The sequence below is a fragment of the Erythrolamprus reginae genome, chromosome Z (genome assembly GCF_031021105.1).
Source record: "Erythrolamprus reginae isolate rEryReg1 chromosome Z, rEryReg1.hap1, whole genome shotgun sequence".
Classification (NCBI taxonomy): domain Eukaryota; kingdom Metazoa; phylum Chordata; class Lepidosauria; order Squamata; family Dipsadidae; genus Erythrolamprus; species Erythrolamprus reginae.
Window position 1 is genome coordinate 138,932,428 of NC_091963.1, and position 17,272 is coordinate 138,949,699.

A 17,272-nucleotide genomic window follows, 5' to 3' on the forward strand; every position below is an offset into this window, starting at 1 on the left:
TGCCCCTCCTCCTTGAATTCAAAAAATACAAATTGTAAAAGAGCACTAGTTTTCTCTCCTCTTTCTCTGTGTTCTGAAAGTGCAATTTAAAATGGCTTTTCCCATCTTTTTATACTTCCCAGTGAGGAAGCTAGCCTGAGATATACATTCATATTTAGTGCTAGCCCAAATTCTGCATTTCTTAAGCCTTGACCTATGCCCCACATATATAGTTATGTTTGACATTTAGAGTACAAAAGTACATTTTGTGTTTATCATCTATGCCTTGCATCTGGTAGAACATAGCTGTGCTACAGGAAAAGGACATGGCTTTGATGGTGCAGACATAGGGCACATAGCTCTATGTATGAACCCACATACTAACAGCAAGTTCCTTTTTTGTTGTACATTCTGCACCTTCTATATTGTATAACCCCTTTTGTAAACTTTCTGTTATAAGGAAACGTTGACAACTAGTATCTGATTGGCTGATGTTGTGTGTTTTTTGTACTCCTTTGGAATTGTATAAAGAGCCCTGAAAAACAATCCACGTTGTTTAGACATTGCTTTTATATCTTCTGAACCTGAAGTTACTCAAATAAACCTGAGTTATGCAATCTCCTTGTGGTCTCCATTCCCTTGACTGGCAACTGAGTTTTGCTGCAACATTTCTGGTGGCCCGTACAGGAAATCAAGGGGCCCTGACGCCCTCTGGATGTCCACCGTGGTGTCAGTTGCCCTGTGATGTGAGAGAGGAATCGTACAGGCGCCATCGGACATTTTATCCGAAGATCTTCCCACTGACACGGGGGCGGCGACACCACCGGTTTGTATTCCAAGAACCATTGAGTGGGAGATCAAAGACCAGGACATCTGTTCACCGGCTGGAAGAGTAACCGTGTCTCCAAGATAAAAGGCAAGTCCTCAACTATGTGCACTTTTTAGAGACTGGTGCGAGTCTATCTCTCCCTATGTCAAGGGACAGAGGCAAGGACTGATCACCCTCGTTTTGGGCCGTTCTTCGTTAAAGGGCTCGTAAGGTGGGAGGCCTATGTTTTTAGAGAAAAAGTTGTGTGTGTGTGTGTGTGATTGCCTACCGCGGTTCCCACAGGTGACTGTGAGTTCCAGGACCTTGGGCCGGTAGAGATTGTGCGAAGTTAATAAAAATCCTTTTGTGTCTCAAGGGAAGGACCCCTTACCTCCCTTGTATACTCCCTCCCCTTTTCTGTCTGGTGCCCCGGGTGGAAGGTGGGAGGGAAACCAAGTGTGCCCAAACCTCCCCCATTGAGTGTGTAATGAAACATTTCAACCAGGTTTATAATAACCAAAGTTGAGAATATGGTATAAAGTGGAGACGTCACATTCTGACCAACCTTTGTACGTCAGAATGGCCCTCCTTCAACTTGGGATGGCCCGATATAGGAACCTTTGATATTCCCACTATATTGTCAGTTCATAGACTTGTATTTGAAATTGGCTCAAAACCCACCTCTATGGGTCACCAAATGTAGGACCCAACAATGTAAAGTCCTGGCTGTGGTCCCCATTCCTTCAGGGGCCACGCTCAGGAGAAGGACCCCTAAGGGGGGGGAGAATACTCGTCCCCTCCCTGGCAGCCCCAAGAAGTGCACATTGTTCCGTCTCCCTCGCCAATGGGGTCGAAAGATTCAGTCGATCCCTCGAGGGAGATAGGAAAATGTAAAACCCCCGTATTGTCCAGTTGCCTGGAGGAAGTGCCCCAGCCTCCGCCATACATCCTTTTGCCCTGTGGCCAGGCCCGGGCACAGTCATCCATGAAACTGGATGAGGCAGTAGGATCCAGTCCTTCACAACAACTCCTATATTAAGAGGTTGAGGATGAGAAAGAAGTTATAAAGGTTTTTGATGGCTTTATTTGGCAGTTGAAGGGAATTCCGTATTGATGAATTCCAAGATTAGTGTATAGATGTGGGTATGAAAGAGGTTTCTTCTATGTATAGTAGTTTGTGTGTTTCACATATGATGAACTGGGGTCCAATACTGAGGAAAATAACTACCAATTTTCATGTTTTCTGATAGATGAATTTATCTACTAATTACCTATTGAGTTACTTTTAGAAACTTCATCATTACAGTAAAAGCACATACTATACCTCTAAAAGAACCCAATAACTTTGAAAGGAATTTGAATGAAACATTTTGGCACAAATATATTTAAATGATACATAGGAGGAATTTGTTTGTTTTTTTAACAATTACCTTTTCTTTTGTTGGAAGGAATAGTCTCTTGTTGTATACCCATAAGAAAATTGCTAGCTGGGATATTTTGAAGGATATCTTGAGGTTCCAGATGAGGGAATTTTTTTTTTTTAAAAAAAACCCTTTGATTATGAATTTTGAATTGAACACCTATCGGATAAATGAAATGAAGTACTGGTAGGGAGTTTTTTGGTGTTGTGAAATGGAAATGTTTAATTGCTGCTGTGACAATTGTTGCTAAATTTTACAATGCTCATAAGGAAGCTAAACATTTTAGGAAAAATTTTCACAATTGAGTAGAATTCAATGATAAACACTTGCTTTCTGGATTAAATCTGTGGCATCATTGAATACAGCTGAGAGTCTCATGTAAATTTAGATAAACCAGTTCTGTGAAAATACATATTTGCACCGTATGGTGATGTATTTCAGGATTTGGCTCTGTTTTAAGGGAAGAGATTTAATAAGCAGTGGTAGTATAATAATTTGTGTGATAAGCAGAGGTTTTTAAAAGATGTCTAAAAATAAAGCTGAATGATCAGTGTGATTGATTATAAGAAAGGCCTGTATAAGATATGGATTATTGAGGAAAGATTAGGTGCTGCAAAAGAGGCAGTAGGGAAGAAGAAGGACAACTAATAATTTAACTTAGTGTGAGAAATATGATTGTGTGTTGGACATGTGCATGAAAGAATGCATAATTGTTTTCCATTCATTGTAAAAGAACGTTTGTTTTTGATTGAGTGTGAATGAGTGTATATACTAAAACATGGATATTGGAATAATATAAATAAGGGAATACAGTGGTTGGGATGAATAACCTGATACTGTTGATAACAAAGGTGAACCTGGTAATATTGGATTCCCAGGACCAAAGGGTCTTTCATGGTGAACCTGGAAAATCTGGAGAGACCATGCCTTGGTATGGAAAAATTATATGTATATTAATAATGTATATTAATAATAATATAGGTACACGTTTTATGGTCTATTTAGTAGAACAGGGAACTGAAAAGGATTCCCTTCTGTCTGAGTATATTTGGCAAAGGCTGGGGAGAAAATTGAATCCCAGAAGCAGCATAAAGTTATAACAACCTTGAAATGTTTACCTTTAGCATTTGTATGTGTATAAATGATTGTGCAATGTATATTAAAGTGAGTTATACTAGAACGAGATGCAATAAGATACTAAATTGTTTCTGAAGCAAATACAAAAACTTGTCCCAGTTTTTTTCTCGTTTAAGGTCTGACGGGCTGGTGGCTTATTTACAAGTGCATAATTTTAAGAGTGGTGACTGATTCCTGAGTAAAAACTTAAAAGAATACAAACGGAAGCTTATTTGGGAACGTCCATTGCAAATACTGATAATGATTGAGATGACTGTGCACGCCATGGACACACATGAAGGGTCTGATGCATGAAGGAATGGATTTTGCCAATTCATCAGTATCTCCCGAAAGCAGAGTGAGAGAAGGAGGACGGAAAAACCTTTTACTGGTTTTAAAATAAATGGAACTTTGGAGGCTGAATTTGTGAATCTGGGTAGGAATTATTTACTTTGCCATTGTCATTCTCATAGAGAAGAGGATATATCTGAATAGGTCACACTTATGTTGTGAAAATTTGTCCCTTACAGCCAGCAATATCTGCTCCTCCTCCTTGAATTCAAAAAAATACAAACTGTAAAAGAGCACTAGTTTTCTCTCCTCTTTCTCTGTGTTCTGAAAGTGCAATTTAAAATGGCTTTTCCCACCTTTTTATACTTCCCAGTCTAGTCCCACTCCAGCCTAATGTGTGAGTGGTCTGTGCTTAAACACAATCAGCCAATAAAATTGTCCCTTACAGCCAGTAATATCTGCCCCTCCTCCTTGAATTCAAAAAATGCAAACTGTAAAAGAGCACTAGTTTTCTCTCCTCTTTCTCTGTGTTCGGAAGGTACTAAAATTCTCGAATAGAACACATGAAATTGAACAACCCATCGGGAGAGTCCGATCCACGTAGTAACCTCCCTCGAAATGGAAGCCCAGGAGGTCGAAATCATCGGGGTGTATGGGCAAGAGCCTAAAAGCCGACTTAATCTCGCTGACACAGCATATGGGTTTAAAATAGGGTCACTTTATTAAATTAACATAAATTTAAATAACGTAAATTTAAATACGTAAATCTAAATATTCAAATTTGACTATAAACAAAGGACCTGCAGAGGCCAAAAACTAATGGGGTGGAAATTCCTGCCAAAATCTTCCTGGGCAACATTGGGCAAAAACTCCTTGCTGAACCAGGTGAATGTATCCACCTTCACCTGGATCCAAGCCACGCCCATTGGCGTGTGGGAGGAGCTCACCCTCCAATCCCTGAGGGAAATTGGATCCGGTGAGTCCCATGAGCATCCTCTCTGCAATCCCTGATGTTGTTCTAACCTCTAGTTCCTGGAGAGAGGCGGCCCATCACCTTTTAAAAAGATGCCAGAAGAAGCATGTGCGGTTGCTCCTACTGCCCATTTCTGCCCCTAACCTGCCACGGAGGGGGGTCAGATCTCAATCTTGGCCCCCCGACTCCCCCCAGACCTACTGTCTAAGTCCTGGAGGAACTTCTGCAGGTCCAACAGAAAAGTGGCATTCCCCTCATCTAAGAGGGGAATGCCATCGGCTCGGTAGAGCCAGGGCGTTGAAAACTTTATCAGGGGATGTTTACTACTAAACCCCCCTGGCCCCCTTACCACCTTACCAACAGCCTGGTTGCCATAACCTGGCCTCGTTGGCACCTTAGGTGATAAGCATTCAGCCAGACAAGTCTGGGCAGAACCCGGACCACGCGATACGCGTGTCCGGAGGAGCAGAAGCGATGGCCCAGATGTCGTCGGGGGCTTGACAGCACACTGCCACACCCTGCAAAACTCCAAGGTCATTGCCTCCAAGGTGGATACCAGCAACTTGCGGGCTCTCTCGGAATGGCACTGGCCAAACAACCAGAGGGAGGAGCCCCTCTGAACAAAGACCCCTGCAGATGACCAGACAAATGAGTCCACAGGCCCAGGGTCGGCTGCAATCCAGAAAACAACCTCGCAGCATACCTTCTGGCCCAAAAAACGAAACTGTGGCCACAGCCACACGGCAGGTCTGAAAGCAGAACTGGCTGAAAGACAAAACAGAAGTTAAACACAGCCGAAAAGGTGGGACCCTAATGAGAGGCCCTAACAGAAGATTAGAAGGTGGATGACCTACAGCACCCCAAGGCCAGATCCCTCATCCGCAAAACAAGTGCCGCAGCCGCGGGGTGGCACACATCCAAAGGAATGTGGGCCAAACCTCGACGGGTCAGAGCCTACTAAACGAATGCTCTAATGTGATCGTCCAAAACTGCTTCTTGGTTAGAGGGGTTCCGGTGGTGGAAAAATTCTGTGGGCTTCCCGTGGAAGCGCAGAAAGCCATAAACGCTGATTCCGGGCACTACTTTTATCACAACTGGCACAAGGTAGCTCTTGCTACCCGGCCCAGCTGGTCGTTTTTGGACCAGTGCAGGCAGAGTGAGGCTGTTTCCCTATAGGCTGTGGTCAACAACTCACCTATCCAAAAGGCTCCGATAGAGAGCGCCATGGCTGTCGTGGGGAACAGGCCGGCTTCGTGTGTGAAGTGCACAATCTGACCCATGCTTCGCTTAGGGTGGACAGCTGTGGGATGTAGAAAGGTCATGAGGCATCAACCACTGGGCAGTCCCATTCCCGGGACCATCCTTCCAACATACTTCTGCGCTAAAGTCATTGCCGGTTTTGGTAGCGCCACAAGCCTTGGTGATACCATAAGGCCCGATAGCCTACCCCTGATGGTCATAATTGCTAATCCCGGTGAGAAAAAGCACGCAGGCTGCCATAACTGGTCAACGGGTATGGGCCAGGATGCCTGTAACCCTGATACTGGAACTCATAAATCATCACCTGCTCTTTGGTAAGCAGCCCGGGTACTTGGGGCTAAGACAGCCCAAATGGCCCAATCTACTTCCCGTCTCCAGGGCTCAGTATTCCGGCCAGGCTCCAGTACCACCGGGGCATGTTGTCATGGGCTCCGTACCCTGGGCGCCACGCCCGGGGTTGGCAGGCCATGGCTGTAAACCCCTGAAGTCGCCTGAAATATACCTTCTTAAGGCGAGCCCCTCCTTCCATTTAAGTCGTGTCCTGCTAATTCGTCGGCAGGCAGTCTGCAAGACCACGTGGTGGTGTCTAACTCTATCCCCTTGGCTGATCTTGGAGGATGGTCCCTCTATCTTCACGGGAGGTAGGGGAAACCCCAAAAGGGAAATAACGTGTCAACTGCCATCATCAACTCCTGGCATCGGGGGGCACCGACCAGACCCACCCCATTAGTCAGCCAAATAGGATGACTGACTTGGATTCCGTTCGTCCCCTGCACACCCAGTTAAAGAAGGCACTGAGGTTCTCAAGAGAGCACAGGAATCAAATCTTCCAGGAGGAGATCCGAAACACATAGTAGTCCCCTCAAACTGGGGGCCCGAGAGATAGAAGTCTTCCAGGTGTATGGGCAGGAGCCTAAAGGTTGACTTAATGTCGCTCTTGCCCGTCAATGCCCCTATGCCACAATAATAATAATAATAATAATAATTTATTAGATTTGTATGCCGCCCCTCTCCGAAGACTCGGGGCGGCTCACAACAAGCGATAAAACAATATTGTACAGGCACAAATCTAATATTAAGAAAAAACTTTAAAACCAAACAGCACATACATACCAAACATAAATTATAATAAGCTTGGGGGAAAGGTGTCTCAAATCCCCCATGCCTGGCGGTATAGATGGGTCTTAAGTAGTTTACGGAAGACGAGGAGGGTGGGAGCAGTTCTAATCTCCGGGGGGAGTTGATTCCAGAGGGCCGGGGCCGCCACAGAGAAGGCTCTTCCCCTGGGGCCCGCCAGACGACATTGTTTAGTCGACGGGACCCGGAGAAGGCCAACTCTGTGGGACCTTATCGGCCGCTGGGATTCGTGCGGTAGTAGGCGGTTCCGGAGGTATTCTGGTCCAATGCCATGTAGGGCTTTAAAGGTCATAACCAACACTTTGAATTGTGACCGGAAACTGATCGGCAGCCAATGAAAGCCACGGAGTGTTGTAGAAACATGGGCGAATCTAGGAAGCCCCACGATAGCTCTCGCGGCTGCGTTCTGCACGATCTGAAGTTTCCAAACACTTTTCAAAGGTAGCCCCATGTAGAGAGCGTTGCAGTAATCGAACCTCGAGGTGATAAGGGCCTGAGTGACTGTGAGCAATGACTCCCTGTCCAAATAGGGCCGCAACTGGTGCACCAGGCGAACCTGGGCAAACGCCCTCCTCGCCACAGCCGAAAGATGATGTTCCAATGTCAGCTGTGGGTCGAGGAGGACGCCCAAGTTGCGCACCCTCTCTGAGGGGGTCAGTAGTTCCCCCCCAGGGTAATGGACAGACAGATGGAATTGTCCTTGGGAGGCAACACCCACAGCCACTCCGTCTTGTCTGGATTGAGTTTGAGTTTGTTGACACCCATCCAGGCCCCAACAGCCTCCAGGCACCGGCACATCACTTCCACTGCTTCGCTGACTGGACATGGGGTGGAGATGTACAACTGGGTATCATCCGCATATTGATGATACCTCACCCCATGCCCTTGGATGAGCACAAGCCCGTCCCGTGGATACGGCCGTGTCAACAGGCGCTACTGTACAGAAAAAGGTCCTCGGTGTTGGAGTCGGTACCCGACACAACCGGGGCAAAGGCAGATGGGGAATCAAGGGATACGCCTTGGGCTTTTAAGGCACTACCCCGAGGGGATACTCTCACTTGGGGGGAAGGGAAGGGGCCTAGGACCCTGCCCTCATCGGCTTCCCTTTGATTTTAATCCAAAGTGTTCTTCCCTTCCAAGAACCATTTAAAGTTCTGTGAAAGGAAGGGCTCGCTGGGGCCCTGATAGGGGATTCTAAAAACCCTCACAAAAAACCTCAGAGGATGGCGTCCACGCAGTCACATGGTGATATCCACAGAGGAGGCTGGCCAGCTGGTCAAGCCTGACCGAACTGGGGCCATTTTGCCAGAGCTGTGGCTGATATGCTTCTATCAGGTTCTATTCCCTACTGGGTGGGGCAGGCATGCAGGCATGAGTGCTGCCCCATTTGCCACAAGGTGGCGGTATTTACAAGAAGAGCGTGTACAGGACTTTCGGCACAAATTCAAAACCAGCCTGGGTGGGTCGACCACCCCGCCATGCACCATGCTTTCCATTAGGTGACCGCTATCAGTGCACTGCTGTGACCGGACTCCTGGATGGCATAAAACCCACAAATCGGGTGCTTCTCTGTCCCCTGACAGGAGTCATCAATGCCACACCCGCCCTGGAGGATTCATTGCATTTCTGCCACATGTGCCTGTCACCTCGAAATGGGCCATGGCAACCAAATTGATGTATTTGACCAGGGCACACCCTGCCTGATTCCTTCCAGATACAAGGACGCATACATAAAAGGCATAAAGCCAGAACTAAAACCTTGCACCACCTTACTGGTTTGGCTCAGACCGCCCGATCCTCCTTGTCCCTCTCATATTTGGGGACCTCCCTGTTAATCAGGGCAGAGAGGTAACTGTACTCCCCCCGAGAAATTTGGTCCCAAATAGAGGGATGCCAATAATACACCAGGGGGGGTAGATGTGAGCCCCCCAAATTAAGGGAGTCTAGGCTAGGTCAGTTTTGGCCCTCACCGGGACTTAAACTTGTGATCTTTGCTTTGTAAGGCAGAGAATTATCCTCTAGGCGTTCGCTTCCCAAACCCCACCTAACACCCCCCAAGAGGCAGTAGGCCAGTAAGGCCTAGCGCCTCAAATCTAGGCCTCCCACAAGTCAGAGGCCCAAGGCCTCTGACCCAGCAATACCTGAGCGAAGCCTCGATAGGCCTTGCCATGTGCTCCCAGTCTTTAGTGAACAGAACGACGTCTGTTCGCTTCGGGATCTCCAGGAGGCAAGGAGGAGGTCCTGCTCAGGCCGCCCTTAAATAGGGCGATCCAGGACCTCCCCCCAAGCCCAGCATGCAGCGCACTGTCCTGGCGTTCTTCCAAAAGCCGAACTTCCGGTTTCGCCGGAAACCGGAAGTTTGGAGCTCTGCAAAGCTCAGAGCAGCGTCGCCCTGCTCCGGGGCAATTTCGGCCGGCGGTTTAAGCCGCCGGCCGTGCATTTATTTGAGTTCTGGAGATTAGGGTAGTATTTGCAATTTTGATTTATCAATCCAAGAATCTACCCTATCCATATTCTTAGGGCGTTATGCAAAAATGATTCCTTGGGGTGGTTCCATTTAGTTTTACTCAAGTTGTAAATTACATGTTTAGTAAATAAGTAAAATAGCACTACTAGCCACAATCTGTTACTTGGCGAATCTGTTACAACTCGAAACAAGAATTGATCCCATTTTTTTAAATATACTTTATTTATAAATATGAGAAAAAAGGGATAGGGAAGTGGGGGTGGGGGTGGGAAGGAATGAACAGAAAAATAGGAGGGAAGGATGAAAAAGGTGGGGGATGGGGAAGGGAAATACAAAATCAAGGGGTTGAGGTAAGTGATAAGATTGTACATTATAGGTTGTGAATCATAATACATATAGTTCTTAATATCATTATTGTATTTCTTAAACATTGTAAATAAACAGTAACTAAACAATATCCTTAACATTATCCAAAAAAAATTCTTAAATTTCAATAATAAATGTTACATCTCGTATCTATATATATATATTAGGTAATAACAAATAAATGAGAATATTTTCTAAATGTAAAAAGTAAAAAGAGAAAGGTACCAGATTTGTAGGAAGGAAGATAGGTAAAAGGGGGAAAGAGGGAGAACAGGAAAAGGAGAAAAGGAAAAATATGAAAAAGAAGAAAAGAATCTGTGTGTAACGCAGACGTTTTCATGCACGACATTAGGTGGGAAGATAGTGGGAGGAGTATATGTATAGTATAGTAAATGTATTTTTGTATATAAAAGAAAAAGAAAGTATAGTAATTGTAATCGTTGTTAGTAAGTATTAGTATTGATGAGTTGTATGATATATATTCTATTAATTCAAAAACGGATAAAAAGAGATATGGTATAAAAGTTTTTTTTCCAAATTTTATTGCAAAGTAATAAGTTTTTGGAGTTAACTTTTTAAGTTAATTTAGGTTGATTGGAACGTTCAAAAGTAAGACAAGGTTAATGATTTCATAATTTAATAGTTTCATAGTATAAGTGTTTGATATTTTTTTGCTGAAACCCATTTGTACCAATTTTCCCATATTTCATAGTATTCTGAGTCTTTTTTATTTTGTGTTTCCATTGCTGTTATTGACATTTCCGCACATTCTATAATTTTCGTGATCACTATCAGTAACGGAGGTGTTTGGTCTCGTTTCCAAAAAAGGGCAAATGAGATCCTTGCTGCTGTCAGGATTTGCAAAATGAGATATATTTGTGCTTTTTTTGAGATTTTGCCTAAATATACCAAGGAGGTAAAGTTCGGGTTTGAGTGGTAGATTGATTGACATGACTTGGTCTATTAGGTTTTTAATAGTTATCCAATATTTTTTCGCGTGTATGCAGGTCCACCATGTATGGTAATATGTTCCAGGTTTTGTTTTACATTTCCAACAATTGGGTGAAAAATTAGGGAACATTTTAGATATTCTTGCTGGGGGCCAATGCCATCGATAGAACATTTTTATTTGGTTTTCTTTATAGGATATTGCTGTAGTCATCTTATAATTTACTGTCCAAGTTTTCTCCCATTCAATTAAATTGATCGTATAACCAAAGTTTTGAGCCCAGGCTATCATACACCCCTTCACTTGTTCTTCACAATTTTCTTGTGTTAGTAAGTAATTATATAATTTGGAAATCATTTTTGTTGGGGGACCGAAAAGGATTATGTCTATCGCGTTGTCGTTTTGGAATCCGAATTGTTTTTTATGTTCTTTGTATTTTGATTTAATTTGTAAGTAAAGGCGATTTGCCTTTGCAGAAACCATGTTGATTTTCTTTCAGCAATGTCTGGTTTTCTATGTGCTCAGTAATTTTATCTTTAATAATGGTTTCCATCACTTTGCCTGGAACTGAGGTTAAAAAGGCTGGTCTAGAATTTCCTGGATCACCTCTGAATCCTTTCTTGAAGATCGAGGTTACATTTGCCTCCATCCAATCCTCAGGTACAGTGCCTGATCTTACAGAAATTTTATATATTTTAGCTAGAAGTTCAGCAATTTCACACTTGAGTTCCTTGAGAACTCTAGGGTAGATGCTAGCTGGACCGGGCAATTTGTTGACATTTAGTTTAGAAAGACATGCAAGAACATCTTCCTTGTTTATCTCTATCTGGTTTAATTCTTCTAATTCCCTCCCTTAGAAAACTAATTCAGTGGCAGGCAAATGCTCTCTACCCTCCTCAGTGAAAATGGAGGCAAAGAAGTCATTTAGTCTCTCCGTAATTTTTCTGAAAACTAAAGACCCTTATATATCTTCATTATTATTAAATTCTAAGAGAAAAAACACATATACACCAATACATTTCAAACCTTTTTCTTCTCTCTTTTAGTAATATAATATATATAATAATAATAAAAATAAACAATAACAAAATGAAAAAAGATCATCAATATATGTTATAAACATCATTAATATTTACCAGTATACTCATCAGACTCTTTAATAAATTTCATTTTAATACTCATACATGTACATATTTAATAAATTTTACCAAACTTAATACCACTCTAACATTAAACAAAAATTCAAAGCTATTTCTAAAAAGAAATTGTTATCAAAAAATCATCAAAAACCAACTACTCCTTTTCAAACTGCTGATCCTCTTTGATTAAAATCAATATCTTTTTTTCTCATCTTTTTGTGCCACCTTTTTATTTGATTTTTCTTTTTCTTCTTTCTCCTCATTAAATAATCAATCTTTACCGATCTCAAACTTACATTTATTCTCTTTTTAATTTCAATCTCAATTTTAATTTCTTCCTTAATCTGCCAACCCCTGTGCCTCTGCTCACATTTTCTCCATTTCTTATTAATGCTAGCATCAATGTACTCCTAATATTTCTTTTATTATTTTACCCCCATTGATTTCCTTTTCAGTACCACCAGTTAAAACTAAGCAATCTGTATAAATCATAATGTGTTCTTTGATCAGTCCAATCTCAATCTTAACATTTCCTTCTTCATAGCTTCCTGGAATTTTTACCATCTGTTGATCATATTCTGCAACATTTTCTTCCATTCTATATTTAGCCACTTTGTTGCCATCATTATAACTGTTTCCTTTAAGGCCACAGCTTCTTGTAGTTTTCAATTAGCACCCAAAGTGGATTCAATATAATCATTTAAATTGAAATTAAAGTCATTAATAATTCCACAAATATCATTGTATAAATCCCTTATTTGCTGCATTTTTCATTCAATATCAACAGTAGTAACCTCCTGTTTTTTTAGCTATCTAAAGAGCCTAACACATCAGCAGTGTCCATTCATCTACAGTGATCACCTTATTTTCTTTTGTGTAACATAAGTGCCCCCACCACCTTTTTCCAAAGTTCATTCAGAGTTTACTTCCATCAACAAATCTTCCACCAGCTGATGGCTCTTAAACACTTTATATTTATTATAAGTCCAAAAGGTTTCAAACATTTCAGGCTCTTTTTAAATCCAAGTGATAAATTCAAAAGAAAAACAAAACACTCCAGCTTTCATGGATTTTAGCTGTAGCTTTCAAAGTTATTTCAATAAGAATTAAACACTTCCTTCAATAAGAATTAGCCACTTCTCACTCCAGCTTCTTTTTGTCTTTACTCCACAGTTCCAAAGTTATAGTTCAATTTTTTTTCTTGCACGATAGGATAGCTCAATGTGTATCAAACACGCCTTTTATCTTCTTCTTCCAGCTCCAAAAATGGACTTTTCTTTTCTTTCCTGACGACTTGCAACTTTATAGTTCCATGTTTCTGCAACGCAGTGACTGTGGCTAGGGGCGTCTAGCCCCTTTCACTCTGCCACTGATCAAAGATTCAGACAACTTGCTGCAGGATATACTGACTCCGAAACATCTCACAAACCACATCACCTACTTCACTTCCCTTACAGGGAGGATCTGGGCTGATTCCAGTTGGAATCAGAACCCTGAGACAGCGGGGATTCAGGGTTTCTGCGACATTGCAGAGAATGCCATACCACCATAATTGACGACCATGTTCCCCCTCCTCCATGTTTCACACTTTGTGTTTGATTTCCAGATCTAACATTTAAGGTCACTGTGATTTTGTTCACTTAAAGCTAAAACGTAACAACTAGTGATGGGTGGACCGAACTCGCACAATTCGGGTCCGTATCGAATTTTGTGGTGTTCAATATGCTGAACACGAACCAAATTTTTTTTTAAACTTCGGACAAAGTTTGGGAGTGCATTTGGCATTCGGAGCTCTGATGTCACTGGCAGGTTGCTAAGGACGCCAAGGTGATCACTTCATGGATTCCATGGAATCCAGGAAGTGATCACATGGCATCCTTAGCAACCTGCTGGTGACGTCAAAGCTCCGCCCCTGGAATCTCTTCGTGGGAGGGATTCCCCAGCTCCTTCAAAGGGAGGTCTTCAGGTAAAAATAAACATTCTTACTTTTACAAAAAAGGACGCCGCAGTGGCGCTGCAAGCAAGGAGCAGTCCTTTCAAGTAAAAAATAAACATGTTTCTTTTTATGTTCTTTGCTTGCAGCGCTGCTGTGGCATCCTTGTTCATAAAAATAATTTTTTTTAAAAAAAAATCCATAAAATTAAAAAACCGATGGGATTCCGGGGGCAGAGCTTTGACGTTATGCAGCGTTCGGAGTTCGAGTTCGGGTTCAGTTCAGGCTCGGCCGAATTTTGCGTAAAGTTCGTCCGAACTTGCCGAATCCGAACACCATTGGGTTCACCCATCACTAATAATAACGAAGAGAAATGAGAGAAAATTCCGTTTTTAGCAAAAATGATTTTTTAAAAATCACAAATGATGTTCTATGAAGAGGGGAGGAGGGGAGAGGGAGGGAAAGAGAGAGAGAAATCAACAAGAGTAGTTTCAGAAGAATGGGATTAAATTACATGAATAGGTTCCAAAAGAGGTGGTTCCTTATGATTCGAAGTAGAATGAGGTTTTGCAGTGACATTAAGACATTTAAAAATAACTTTCAACTTAATATAAAGAAACAGTTTTACCACAATGCAACTGGATAATGGACAGACATGCCTTGGAACATATTAAGTCTTGTTTCACTGATGTGCTAAAGTAGAATTGTAGAGAACAGATGCAATAAGAAAGGGATTAATAATAAAGGGACTAATGAAAAAGGAAAATGACCTTTGAAATATGAGTTTTCTCTTGGGCCAAAACGTCTCATGGGTCAAATCCTAATTCAAATTTTGCTTTGTCTTATTAGGAAATATCTGCTATCCAGGATTTCTTCTACAATTAATTATTCCAACGGGATTACTCTATCCAGGTATGCTTACTCTACCTCAAGGTTTTTAGCAAGCTCAAACTCTTTGTGTTTCTTTTTATCACACTATTTGATTGCACTGACATTAATAACTGATATTTTCTCCTAAATAAATGAAGTAAAAGGTTACGAAATTGAAATGACACAAAATGGCTCTGGAATTCATCCTGAAAGAAAAGGTGTCCCATCCCATCACCTCCATGATTTAAGATGACATATTGACAATGTTCATTGTTTCATATTTCTTTTTCCAGTGGTGGGATTCGGCTGGTGATTAAGTGAACTCTGGGGTTGTTAAACAAGTCCATTTTCCCCAATGGGCATTTTTAACCAGAAACCAGAAGTAATTGTTGGAAACTGGCAAAAAACATAGAAAACCACAGCCACATCTGGGAAGCAGGCATCTGTCTGCTGCAGCACAGGAGTGCATAGAGGAAGCCACGTGGCCGGAGCTCATGTAGACCGCTTTTGCCGCTGGCCACAGATGCTGCTATAAGCACCGTAGTGAGAATATCTCATGTGGACATCCTTGCTGGTTTCTTTGCTTTATTAACTGGTCATAACGTATGTGCAACGGGGGAGCAGCAGTGAGCTGCAGGGGGAGCAACAGCGAGCAGCAGGGCAGAGTAGCAGTGAGTAGCAGGGGGAGTGGTGGTGGTGAGCTGCAGGAAGACTGGCGGCAAGTAGCAGGGCAAGCGGCAGGGAGTGATGGAGGTCACATGAGTTATTTTGGTATATTTCCGATCTTTTTGCTTCTGCGCATGTACAGAAACTAAAAAAAATAGGAAATCCTGTGCTTTATGCTCACACACACAGGCACACACTCCTCGCCCATTCTGGTAGTGCTGGGAATGGTGGCCTGTCCCTGGTTCCCACTTACTTCACTGCCAGTTCGCTTCCTCCTGTACCATGTGGATGTACCTTGGGGGTACGCATGAGCTTGGCACATGTGTGGAAAACAATTTAATCTTCTCAAATAAAAAAAACACTCAAGAAAACATGGCAACCCATGCAAAGAAGAATAAATATAAAAATAAATTAAAATTCAAAAATATTCAAAATACTGACCAATCGAGTTTGGTGATATCAAGAACCAGTTGAACCAGTCTGAACTGGGAGTTATCCACCTCTGAGGTGGTCCTTGTTTAATGGCCAGTTGCTTAGCAAGTGGTCTAATTTACAACTGACTTCCCCAGAGCTACTTAAACTGATTTTGGAGCTTTGACAGCCATGCACATACAAACACACAAACATACACACACACACACACACACACACACAAGAGAGCAGATAGCAGACCATGTGGCCAGAGCTTGGGCAGGCTGCTTTTTTTGCTGGCCCCAGCTGCTGTGCAGCAGCTGAAATTTCTCATGTGGACGTCCTTCCAGCAGCAAAAGTTGGCAGTTTGTTTGCTTCTGTGCATGCGTGGAAATAAAAAACCCAGAATTTTTTACCGGAATTGTGCCTGTTGGGTGTGGACGGTGAGTGCATGCCCGGCGGCTATGGATCTAATCTATATGCTCTGTTACCACCACCAGAACAGCGTTCCCACCAGTCCGGTGCATAGCCCATCCCTGGGGGGAACCCACCCTTGGACCACTTGTATTTGGTTTGCTTGTAGAATCAGGGCTGTAGGAATCAGATTTCCTTGGGCCCCCTGGGAAATTGCAAAAGGTCAGAATGGGGAATCCAAGTAGGAGAACTAGGATTGTATCCATGATTTTTGGAAAGTCGGTGTTTGACATGTACAGTTAGTCTTCAACTTACAACCACAATCAAGTCCAAACTGTTTTATATTTAAAACAGTAATTAGGGCAAAGAAATTGTGTTGATTTGGGCATGCCAATCCAGTCACATGGCCATATAACCATGCCTACACAATCATATGGCCACCTAGCCACACCCAGCCAGTCACATGATCACTTAGTCACACTCACCCATTCACATGTACATCTAGCCACACCCAAAGAACCAGTAATAACAAAATTGAAACCCACCATTCTCTTCCATTTTTTCATAGGAGCCACACAGGAGAAAGAAGCCATGACAGCAAAGGGAATCCATGTGCTCTGTATGCTCTTTTCATTTGCTTGGATAGTCTTGGAGAGCGAAGCTGCCAATTATGTACCGTTCGATTATAATAAGAATATTGATTTTCCAATGACCAAGACTTCAAAAGCTGCCAACTACTGTGATTATATCATTAAGGCCAAAATTATAACTCACCAAAGATTTAATGTATTTATTCATGAGCCAGAAAATGTCATCAAAAAGTCTTGTCCTGATGGGTATACTGGTCCAGAGTTTACTCCAAATTTGCATCTTACTGCTTGTGCTTCTTTTGGTGAATATTTGCTTGTAACTGGAAGATATCCTCTCAAAATATATTGTGAAGATGGTCTGATCACTAAATATAACTTAACACTTAAGACTGGCAGAAAGAGAGAGGTGGACCAGGAATTATCCTTTGCTGAATCACTGCCTTAGATTCAACCTTTTGGTTTTCAAAGGTCCTATTTCCCCT

The 17,272-nt window shown here is 42.6% G+C and overlaps 1 long non-coding RNA gene across 1 annotated transcript; it reads left to right on the forward strand.

The window, feature by feature from the left end:
- The first annotated feature begins 800 nt into the window (after positions 1-800).
- Positions 801-16,787, forward strand: LOC139153177 (uncharacterized). Its single transcript, XR_011556767.1, has 3 exons — positions 801-895; positions 14,689-14,751; positions 16,769-16,787. It is a non-coding gene; the product is annotated as an uncharacterized lncRNA (long non-coding RNA).
- The last annotated feature ends 485 nt before the right edge of the window (positions 16,788-17,272 follow it).